The sequence below is a fragment of the Triticum urartu genome, chromosome 3A, assembly GCF_056163025.1.
Source record: "Triticum urartu cultivar PI428250 chromosome 3A, HENAU_Tu73, whole genome shotgun sequence".
Classification (NCBI taxonomy): Eukaryota; Viridiplantae; Streptophyta; class Magnoliopsida; order Poales; family Poaceae; genus Triticum; species Triticum urartu.
This window is the reverse complement of record NC_141875.1, coordinates 731249664-731262204: the sequence shown is the minus strand read 5'-3', so window position 1 is coordinate 731262204 and position 12541 is coordinate 731249664.

Sequence of the window (12541 nt, the reverse complement as noted above, 5' to 3'; positions counted from 1 at the left end):
GGAGCCAGTGGCATTAGCCTAATTGGTGCCTTCGGAGCACGATGACAATTGGAAGTGGTTCATGGGGGCGGTAGCGGGTAATAGTATTCTCCCTTCGGATTTATGACCTGGTCGAGCAAAAATCCCACTATTTCCTCTTGAAGTGCTTCTACGCGCTCCGTTGGTAGGAGCTTGTCCCGCACCTCTTTGAACTGTTAAGAAGGAGATCAATATGCATGTGTATTAGTTGTGTGACTAGATATCGATAATGGTGTAAAAATTGTGAATAGTGTTCTGACAAGCGTACCCATTCCTGTCTTTGAGATCTGCTCCTTTCGGACGCCATCATGCGAATATTCTCGCAAACGCAGAATGCACACAGATCAGTCCCCTGCGCCTGCTTCAGGGCCTTTATTACGAGAATGGAATTTAATTTGATCAGATAATAATTAATCAAGTATGATAATTAAAGAGATGGCAGCTAGCTAGCTAGCTAGTACTACTTAATTACTTACCTTGGATCGAAACCATTTCAGCTTTGGTTTCCATTCGCCTTCCGTGACGCTGATGAACTTTGCCCAAGCCCTGCCCGCCAACAAAGAAAATGAATAAAGGGGTTATTAAATAGTTCATATCATGAAATGACGAATTACTAAATAGGCCGAGATATATAGTTAATAATGATTGAAATTACCTGTTGACTATCCCAAACAAGATGTTATAGTCACTTTGTTTTTTAAGTAGCGAGTCCAGTATTTCAACTGTTCCGGCGTCAACTTTAATGATACACAAGATCCAGTGAAATCTGCATGCACACACGTTTGCATGTCTTAATTAAGCGGGCATATGTAAGCAAAAACATGTAGCTAGCTAGCTAGTAGGCAAAAACAGAGAATTTGTAGTACAAGAAAGTGTGACTCACTGGAAGTTGTAAGGAAGTACTATATCTTCATTGTATTTGAGGCGCTTCAAGAACTCTAGCATGCTGTCCTCTACCTCTTTTTCTTGATGCTTGTTCATTTTCCATGTGTATTCATTAACGGTGTTTGGGTCAATGAACCCAATGCCATAGCGTCCACCTTTTCTCATTTCATACATCTTCATCCTGCATAATACCACAGAAAAGAATATAGTGAGGATAATTACAGGTAATGATTGATCAAAAGGATCACTACAGCTAGCTTGAGACTTAAATTACAGAAAGAAATCACTTACAGACAATAGCAACTGACGATAGATTTGTCGAGTGCGTCTTGATTGTATAACTGAAATAGTTCAGGATACTCAACGGCCACAGCTTTATCATGGTAGTAATCATCCTTCTTGACATTCACCATGAGGGACTCTCGATTGGATCTCTTGGTAATGTCCATGTACCATTGATGCAATTCATACATTCTCGTTGGAAGCTTCTTGACATCTTCTGGCTTGACCAAAGGTTGGCCCCGGACATATTTCCGTTTTATTTCCTCCTCTGTAATCCCAGGCATGTCCTCGATCTCAAGGAGTTGTCCAACAGTGATCTTGAGTTCTTCAACCTGCATTATATGCTCCTGGGTTATTACCACATCGCCCACCTCGGGAACGTAAACTGTTTGGCCACAATAATATTGGGCGCGCGTACTGTCACGTGTTGTTGGCGGCACAACAAGCGGGGGATCGATTCCGCCGCCTGTTTTCCCAGCTGGTCAACGGTTTTCCCGCATTTTTTGACAGCTGCTTGTTGTTTGCTCGAGCTCGAGCTCGCCTCCTTCTGTAGACGTCGTCGATGTAACTTCCTGATGTGGCGCTCATAGTCTGTGTCAACAGGCTTAGGAGCTGGTGGTTCAGCCATATGAATGAAATGCTCAACTACTTCCACAGGCACTTTCTCCCTTGGCGGCGGTGGCGGTTTCGGTCCAAAATTGGCGTCGAGTTCTGCATGCACTATGGCATTGGTTTGCTCCTCGGTCCTGTCGTAAGCCCTCACAGGAAGAGGAGTAGTGAGGTTTGGACCATATTTATATCGCTTGCCTCCGCCTGTACTTCCTGTACTATCACCTCGACTCGTACCGCTACGCACCATAGCTGCGGGGTGTCTCTTCTGCGATTGCTGAGGCGGCGGAGACGGCTGATGGGGCTGAGTTGGACGAGGAGGAGTGGCCTGAAGCTGTGCCGGACTTGCAGTGGCCAGAGGTTGTGCCGGACTTGGAGGAGGAGTGGACGTTCCGACGTTGTGTCGGACTTGGAGGAGGAGTGGCCTGACACTTTGCCGGACTTGGAGGAGGAGGAGTGGCCTCACGCGTTGGTGGACTTGGAGGAGCGGGAGTCTGCTGACTCGGTGGCGGACTTCGACGAGGAGTCGGGTGACGCGGTGTCGGTGGCCTTCGAAAGATGATGCAATCCTTTCTCCATAGGATGACACGATGTATGGCCTCTCCCAATGTGTGCTCGTCGTCACCTCCAGGAATGTCAAGCTGTAGCTCTGAATATGGGTCCACCACCTCATCAACCAAGACACGAGCATAGCCCGCTGGAATCGGGTTGCAATGGAAGGTTGCCTCGGGGGAATTTGAAAAAGCAACGGCGTCCGCCACCTTCATGGATATGTTCTTCATTTTGAAGTGTAGCTCGCAGTTAGTGTTCTCCGTGATGTCATCCACAGGGTATATATCCAGCACTACTGCGTCGCCCGGGGCGGAACCCACGCTGCTTCTCGGCATGGATGGGGCGGTGGTATCCAATGCTGGATCATCCGCTAGCTGCTGCAGCTGCTGAGACCCCCTTTGCTGGCTAAGTGAGTCGATCTGCTCCTGCTGCCGCTGGAATTTAGCTGCCAATTCCGCTTGACTTGCTTCTAGGCCTTGAAGGCGTTCATAGTCCCGCTTCCTCTGCTCCTCCTCCATCTTCCACTTCTTCTCCTCCGCAATCCTCTTTCTCGCACGGGTTCTGTAGTCGGCGTTCCAGTCCGGAAACCCCTCATACCACGGAAGAGCGCCCTTGCCTCGTGTTCTTCCCGAGTGTTCAGGATTTCCCAGGGCACGCGTAAGCTCGTCGTTCTCTCTGTTGGGCTGGAACACCCCTGATCGAGCCTCTTCTATTGCAACAAGTAGCGCATCGTCGGCTCCGTTCAGACATGCCTTCGTCGAAACATTGCCTGTCTTCGGGTCCAACTCCCCCCCATGCGCATAGAACCAAGTCCTGCACCTGGGGGGCCAGCTCTTAGTAACCGGAGTGACACTTGCATCCTCCATCTCTTTCTCAGACCTATCCCACTTAGGTATTGCCACCGCGTAGCCACCTGGCCCCAGCTTATGGAACTTATCCTTTTTTTCGGCATTCTTCTTGTTTATTCTCGACCGTTCCTTAGCTAATTCTGAATCCTTGAATTTCACGAAATCGTCCCAATGAGCACTTTGATTCTCTAGTATCCCCTCGAATACTGGAGTCTTCCTTCCTCCCTTGACGTAATTCTCCCACGTCATTCTCTTGTGGTTCTTGAATGTAACCGCCATCTTCCTAAAAGCAGCGTCCTTGACTTTCCGCACATCTGCTTCTGTGATATTATCTGGTAGGGTGAAATGTTCCATGAGAGTATCCCAAAGCAGTTCTTTTATTCTCATCGACAAAAGTAACATCTGGACGTGGCTTTGCTGGCTTTCTCCATTCTTGAAGGGAGATCGGGAGTTGGTCCTTCACAAGAACTCCGCACTGACGAACGAACTTGTCCGCAATCTTCTTATGCGCTAATGGTTCGCCATTAGGTTTGAATGCCTCGATATTGTACTTTACGCCCTCCTTCAACTTTTTGTTCGGGCCTCGTTTCGTCCTTGTGCCTGAAGATTTTCTCGATCCGGATGGCTGAAAGAAGAAAGATCGATTCGTTAATATATCTTCAACTCATTTAAAACATGCGATGATCACCAGATTCCTGCTTATATAAATATATATACCTCGCCAGTGTTTGTTATTTCAGGATCAACATGTTCTTCGTCGTAGTTCATGACTTCATCTTCTCGGTCGTCGCGATCGAATATCATATCACCCTCTTCGGTGTTGTTTAGAAATTCGGAGCCGTGAAAATCTTCTTCATTCTGATCATCATCTGGCCCGCGTATGATATCGAACATGGTCTATTTTCTCTCTCTGTCGGTATTGTCCGCCATAGCTTTTATTTAACTATGCCAAAAGAAATATAAAACAATTTAGTATAATTTCGAATAATAGATATAATCTCGAATACAATGTCTCGAATAATAGATATAATCTCGAATACATCATCTCGAATAATAGATATAATCTCGAATACATCGTCTCGAATAATAGATTTAATCTCGAATACGTCATCTCGAATAATAGATATAATCTCGAATACATCGTCTCAAATAATATATATAATCTCGAATAAATCATCTCGAACATTATATATCGAATACATCACTAGCTAGCTAGCTAGCTAATAAAGATCGAATACTAGAGAGTAATCTAAGCGGTGGACAACCAAAGTGAAGGAACCATCACTGGATCATAGCTCGGGTGATCTCCCCAAAGAACCTGCCAGGTATTGGAGAACCTGACGTCCATAGCAGCCATGTAGCGATGGACGTGCTCGTCCTCCTCCCTGACACGACGACGTACCACCTCCGGCGGGGCCGGCTCCCTCCGCACCGAAAGTGGCCCACGCGAATGCCACCAAAGGAGATGAGGGTCGACGACGGGACCCGGGGTCGGGTTCCTCACCAAGCGTCGCGCCCCTGAAGGTAGCACCTCCCAGTGCCAACCCGGCGGAGCCCAGTCCCGGACATGGGTCCTCTGAAGCAGGACGTCGTCGTGAACGGGTCGACGGCGAGGATGCGGGTCGGGCATCGTCGACAAAAAATACTATATGCAAATGTAACACTCATTATGCTATCATCATTGCATATGTCAAAATTCTATATGCTATTTCATACTAATTAAGCATCTAACACTAAAAACAGAAAAAACAACTTCTATGCATCCATTAAAAACAGAAAAACAACATTATATAAAAAAATTCCATACTAATTAAACACTAATTATATCCATCTAACATGCATTCATACATATATACTAGTGAAAAAATAATAATCAGAAAAATCTAAACTAATTAAACATACAAATGTCCGTGTGTGTGTGTTCATCATGCATGCTTGTGTGTGTGTATACGGGGTCGGGGGGGGGGGGGGCGCCCATGGTGGCCACCAGGGGCGAGGGAGAGGGGTTAGAGGGGGAGAGCTCACAGCGGGGCGACGGCGACGGCGAGGCGACGGCGACGGCGAGGCGACGGCCCGGGGTGGCGACGGGCCGGGGCGTGACGGGGCGGCGACGAGGGGACGACGCGACGGGGACTGGCCCGGGGCGGCGACGGAGACGAGGGCGGCAACGGCGACGGGGACAGGGGCGGCGACGGGGATGAGGGCGGCGACGAGGATGGGGGCGGCGACGACAACGGCGCGCGACGGGGGCGGCGTAGGACGGGGCCGGCGACGGCATCAATCGATCGATCGGGAAGAAACAGAGGGGGGAGAATGAAATTTTTCGAAGTGCTGTATATATAGAAGGCACCTTTAGTACCGGTTGGAGCCACCAACCGGTACTAAAGGCCTGTTTTGGCCAGGCCAAGCAGCGGGAAGGGCAGGCCTTTAGTACCGGGTGCTGGCTCCAACTGGTAGTAAAGACCCCCCCTTTAGTACCGGTTGTTGCCACGACCCGGTACTAAAGGGGGTGCGCTGCCAGGCGAGGGGCGCAGAAGTTTAGTCCCACCTCGCTAGCTGAAGGGCGCTCACACCTGCTTATAAGCCCCACCGCCGCTGCTGTCTCGAGCTCCTCTCTAAAGCAGGCCTTCTGGGCCTACCTCTGCTACTCTGCCCTGTGGGGCCTATTGGGCTTGCGGGCCTGCATCCTGGCCCAACAACAGGTTGGGTTTCTAGTCGTATGCAGGCCGCTGCGGCCCGGTAGGTGGGCTTTTTTCATTTAGTTTTTTCTTTTCTGCTTTATTTATTTTGTTTTATTTATTTTTAGTTGTTTTTTGCTGTATTTAGAGTTTCTTTGTGAATATTTTTGATAGTTTTTAGAAACTTTCAGTTAGTGCCGGTAGTTTTTAAATTTGAATAGTTTAAATTTTGAATTATTTGAAATTTGTGTGAATCACTAGTTTGTGAATAACTTAACTTTAAAAATACATTTTTTAGTGATTCTTTTTTCTTATGTTTAATATTAGTGTGTTTTATCATTATATTCAATTTGGTAATGCTTAAGTTATTTAAAAAATGAAATGCCTTTGTAATGGATGAGTTTTCGTCCGAAACCCTGATACTTCGAAACAGATTGTCCATTTTGTACACGAAGTGCATCCAGTTTTTGCAGTAACCCTCTCTACTTTTTTGCACATGCTATGTGGGTGACATTATGATACCATGCCAAATTTCATCCTTTTCTGAGTTCATTTGAAATGCTTTTCAATTTCAGGGTCTTTTAGCTGAAAAAATCAGTAAATGCATGAAAGAGTTTGCTTGCACATAAAATTTCTTTGCGTTTCAAATGCCAAAACACATAACTAGCTACCCTAACTATTACAGAGATTCCCTCCTGGGTGTGAAACACAGAAGAAAGTGATGATAGTTAAGCCGATCACATCCCAGATCTTTGGGTGTGAAACTTTTTCTTCGCGTGCGTCCCTTTGCGTCGTAGCCATGGAAAATCTTCATCATTTAACGGCATGCTCGGGTCAATATTCACTGTGAATGGAGGAATTTCATCAAACTTTTCATAATCTTCTGACTTGTCAGTCTTGTCATCCACTCCCACGATGTTTCTCTTCCCAGAAAGAACTATGTGCCGCTTTGGCTCATCGTACGATGCATTCGCTTCCTTATCTTTTCTTCTTCTTGGCTTGGTAGACATGTCCTTCACATAGAAAACCTATGCCACATCATTGGCTAGGACGAATGGTTCGTCTGCATACGCAAGATTGTTGAGATCCACTGTTGTCATTCCGTACTGCTGGTCTTCCGTTACCCCGCCTCGTGTCATATTGACCCATTTGCACCGAAACAAAGGGACCTTCAAACCACGTCGATAGTCAAGTTCCCATATGTCCTGTATATAACCATAATATGTTTCCTTTCCCGTCTTGGTTTCTGCATCAAAGCGGATACCACTGTTTTGGTTGGTGCTCTTCTTAACTTGGGCGATCGTGTAAAAGGTATTACCATTTATCTCGTACCCTTTGAAAGTCATTATATTCGAAGATGGTAACTGGGACAGCAAGTACAGGTCATCTTCAATAGAGGTGTCATGCATGGTACGTGCTTGCAACCAGCTGGCGAAACTCCTGGTTTGTTCACGTGTAATCCAGTCATCAGACCGCTCCGGGTGTTTGGAGCGTAGCAAATTCTTGTGTTCATCCATATACGGAGCCACCAAGGCGGAATTCAGTAGAACTGTGTAGTGTGCTTCAGTGAGAGAATGTCCGTCCATACATATTATTTGTTCCCCTCCTAGCGTGCCTTTTCCATCCAGTCTGCCCTTATGCCGCGATTCAGGAACACCAATCGGCTTAAGGTCAGGAATAAAGTCAATACAAAACTCAATGACCTCCTCATTTTGACGGCCCTTGGAGATGCTTCCTTCTGTCCTAGCACGGTTATGAACATATTTCTTTAAGACTCCCATGAACCTCTCAAAGGGGAACATATTGTGTAGAAATAGAGGACCCAAAACGTTAATCTCTTCGCATAGGTGAACTAGGACGTGCGTCATGATGTTGAAGAAAGATGGTGGGAACACCAACTCGAAACTAACAAGAGATTGCACCAAATCATTCTGTAACCTTGGTATGATTTCTGGATCGATTACCTTCTGAGAGATTGCATTGAGAAATGCACATAGCTTCACAATGGCTAATCGAACGTTTTCCGGTAGAAGCCCCCTCAATGCAACCGGAAGCAGTTGCGTCATAATCACGTGGCAGTCATGAGACTTTAGGTTCTGAAACTTTTTCTCTGCCATGTTTATTATTCCCTTTATATTCGACGAGAAGCCAGACGGTACCTTAATACTGAGCAGGCATTCAAAGAAGATTTCCTTCTCTTCTTTGGTAAGAGCGTAGCTTGCATGACCCTGATGTATGCCGTCTTTTCCGTGCATACGTTGCTAGTCCTCCCGTGCCTCAGGTGTATCTTTTGTCTTCCCATACACGCCCAAGAAGCCAAGCAGGGTCACACAAAGATTCTTCGTCACGTGCATCACGTCGATTGCGGAGCGGACCTCGAGGTCTTTCCAATAGGGCAGGTCCCAAAATATAGATTTCTTCTTCCACATGGGTGCGCGTCCATCAGCGTCATTCGGAACAGGTTGTCCACCAGGACCCTTTCCAAAGACCACCTTCAAATCCTTGACCATATCATGTACATCAGCACCAGTACGGTGGCGAGGCTTCGTCTGGTGATCCGCCTCACCTTTGAAATGCTTGCCTTTCTTTCTTACGGGATGCCTGCTCGGAATAAATCGATGATGTCCCAGGTACACATTCTTATTAGCCAAATATATTCTGTCGGTATCGTCCAAACAGTGCGTGCATGCGCGGTATCCCTTATTTGTCTGTCCTGAAAGATTACTGAGAGCAGGCCAATCATTGATGGTCACGAACAGCAACGCCTTTAGGTCAAATTCTTCCCCCATGTGCTCATCCCACGCACGTACACCTGTTGCATTCCACAGTTGTAAGAGTTCTTCAACTAATGGCCTTAGGTACACATCAATGTCGTTGCCGGGTTGCTTAGGGCCTTGGATGAGCACTGGCATCATAATGAACTTCCGCTTCATGCACAACCAAGGAGGAAGGTTATACAAACATAGAGTCACAGGCCAGGTGCTATGGTTGCTGCTCTACTCCCCAAAAGGATTAATGCCATATGCGCTTAGACCAAACCATATGCTCCTTGCGTCATCTGCAAACTCCTTCCCGTACTTTCTTTCGATTTTTCTCCACTGCGACCCGTCAGCGGGTACTCTCAACTTTCCGTCTTTCTTACGGTATTCTCTGTGCCATCGCATCGCCTTGGCATGCTCTTTGTTTTGGAACGAACATTTCAACCGTGGTATTATAGGAGCATACCACATCACCTTGGCAGGAATCTTCTTCCTGAGGCGCCGGCCCTCGACATCACCAGGGTCATCGCGGCTGATCTTATAGCGCAATTTACCACATACCGGGCAAGCGTTCAAATCCTCGTACTCACCGCGGTAGAGGATGCAATCATTAGGGCATGCATGTATCTTCTGCACCTCTAACCCTAGAGGGCAGACAACCTTCTTTGCTTCATACGTACTCTCGGGCAATTCGTTGTCCTTTGGAAGCATATCCTTTATCATTACCAGCAACTTTCCAAATCCCTTGTCAGATACACCATTCTCTGCCTTCCATTGCAGCAATTCCAGTGTGGTGCCCAGCTTTTTCTTGTCACCTACGCAATTCGGGTACAACAATTTTTTGTGATCCTCTAACATGCGCTGCAACTTCTTCTTCTCCAAATCACTTGCGTAGTTTCTCTTTGCATCAGCAATGGCCCGACCTAGATCATCAACGGGCTCATCTGATGCCTCTTCTTCAGCTTCTTCCTGCATTGCCGGCTCAGCTTCTTCCCGCATTACCGGCTCAGCTTCTTCCCCCATTGTTGTATCATCGTATTCAGGGAACCCATGGCCAGGATAGCTGTCGTCGTCCTCTTCTTCTTCATTGTCTTCCATCATAACCCCTCTTTCTCCATGCTTGGTCCAAACATTATAATGGGGCATGAAACCGGACTCAAATAGGTGGACGTGAATGGTTCTTGACGTAGAGTAATTGTGACCATTCTTACAGCAAGCACATGGACAAGGCATAAAACCATCCGCCCGCTTGTTTGCCTCAGCCGCAAGCAGAAAAGTATGCACGCCCTCAACGAACTGGGGAGAGCATCGGTCATCGTACATCCATTGCCGGCTCATCTTCATTACACAACACCGAATAGATCAAATTAATATAAGTTCATACATAAAGTTCATACAACACTTAAATGCAACAAACAAATAACTCTCTAGCTAAAGCATTTAAATGCAACAACAAATACGATCAAGATTGCAACTACGGTAACAATGGATCCAACAGCATAATGATACCAAGCCTCACTATCGATGGCATATTTTCTAATCTTTCTAATCTTCAAGCGCATTTTCTCCATCTTGATCTTGTGATCATCGATGACATCGGCAACATGCAACTCCAATTCCATCTTCTCCCCCTCAATTCTTTTCAATTTTTCTTTCAAGTACTCATTTTCTCTTTCAACTAAATTTAACCTCTCGGCAATAGGGTCTGTTGGAATTTCCGGTTCACATACCTCCTAGAAAAAATTTCTATGTCAACTTGATGGGCATAATTTGTCATAAACACGAAATGCAACTAGTTTTAAAAGAGAATATACATACCACATCCGAATCATAACAAGGACTAGGGCCGACGGGGACGGATATCAAAACCATGGCACTATATGTATAACAAACAACATACGGGTAAGATAATTATACGAGTAACTATATATCCAAATCACACAAACATCAATTTTTATATAAAATTTCATGAACAAGAGGCTCACCACAAGGTGGTGCCGGCGACGGGACGGTGCGGGCGATCGACGGTGGCTACGATGGAGATTTAGAAGGCACTAAGTAAACCACACCTACATATGCAAACTAAGTGTTATTTTTTGACCTCAAATTGCATATAAATCAAATACTATCACATATATATATATATCCTCCCGAATTACTAAACTCACAAATTAATCACTATATAAAGCATTGCAAGAGCTAATCTAGCAATGAGAGATGAAAGGACAAAGTTGCTAACCTTTGTGATCATTTGAATGGATGGGGGCCTTCAAATCTTGACAAATTTTGGGCAAAATGTGTGATGAGCTCGAGAGGAAGAGGGGAAGAACAGAGAGGAGAGGGGAAAGGGGAAGAACAGAGCGAGCTCGGGTGGACGAAGGGTTTATGTAGGACAACCTTTAGTACCGGTTTGTGCCAGGAACCGGTACTAAAGGGGCTGGAGGGGCCCCATTCTGACAACATCCTGCCACCACTCTCATTAGTACCGGTTCGTGGCACGAACCGGTGCTAAAGGTTCGCCACGAACCGGTACTAATGAAAGCGGCCCGGCTAGCCGTTGGAACCGTCACTAATGTGCTTCACGTTTGACCCTTTTTCTACTAGTGGATTGTGCAGTTTCAGTTTAGTCTTTTTTTAGAGAGAGAGAAAGTTTCAGTTTAGTCATCTTCATCTGTAGAATAGAGAAGAGCTCCTGGGCTTGGTTGGATGTGGCACTCTTGGGCTTGGGCATGGTCTCATTGTCCCCTCCGACAAGGTCAGTGCTGCCCTCCGAGGAGCTGGAATAATGTCCTTGGTCACGAACGGCGATCCTGTAGAGGATGCCTTTGTCTGCAGGAGGCTGTCAGCAACAACCGATGGGAGTGCCACGTGAAAGCCAGCCCATGATCCCAACCCCAGGTGATATGCGAAATCCTTTTTTTTGCTTGCATCTGTACTGTGTTTAAAAAAAATTCTTGAACGGGCCGGGTGCCTGACTCTATCAGGTTAGGTGTAAAATGGACGGCAGATAGGGTGTGCATAGTACTACACTGCAGATTCTTCCTACCCGACTCAGTTCAGGGCCTATCAAGCAGATGATGAAACAATCCCTGAATGCAAAAATATTGAGCATGCCAACCAGAAAGCAGAGTGGACAGACAGACACATGGTCATCTCCAATATATAATACCTAAATAGCACATCTTCACCATGTTATATCTCTTGACATGCAGCCTATCCATCTCAGCGGCCCTGCCACATCATTGTTCAGTTATCGGGTTACTGGAGAGCCCTACCACAAGTTGCCACATCAACCCTGGTAGAGAAAAAAATTCTTTAAAGGCCCGGTTCCCGCATACATCCTCTGTTCGCTTCCCCTTCTGCCATCAATAACGGATGATTCACCCTAATCAAAATAGAAAATCCACCAGCAGCCTATATCCATTAGCCCGACCCTCCTTAATCGAGATTGATCTGGCGAGCGCAGCAACACTGCCATGCGAGACTAGTCAACCACCCCTGCCAAGTGATGCACTAACCTCATCGACGGTACCCTGTGTGGCATCCGGTTCTACCCCAGGGAATCGACCGACAATCTCGGTGATGCTGCCCTGACCCCATCGACAGTACCACGCGTCCCCATTGATTCTGCCACATGTGACCTTGGAGAGCCACTCCACCGCCGGCTACATGAGATGACCTCAGGCGACCCCTAGTGCTAATTGTGCATTCGCTCTTCCGCCAACCAGTGTAGCCTTTCAGCTAAAGGACTCTCCATGGGCTTTCTGGCGAACAGTACAAGTCTCTCCGGACCAGATCTGCTAACAACCCAATGCGTGGAAAAGAGTATTTTCTGTTTTCAATCCTATCTATCCAACCCTTGTGGAGGAGTACCTGGGAAAGGAGGTGGAATGGAGGTTTTGAGGCTATC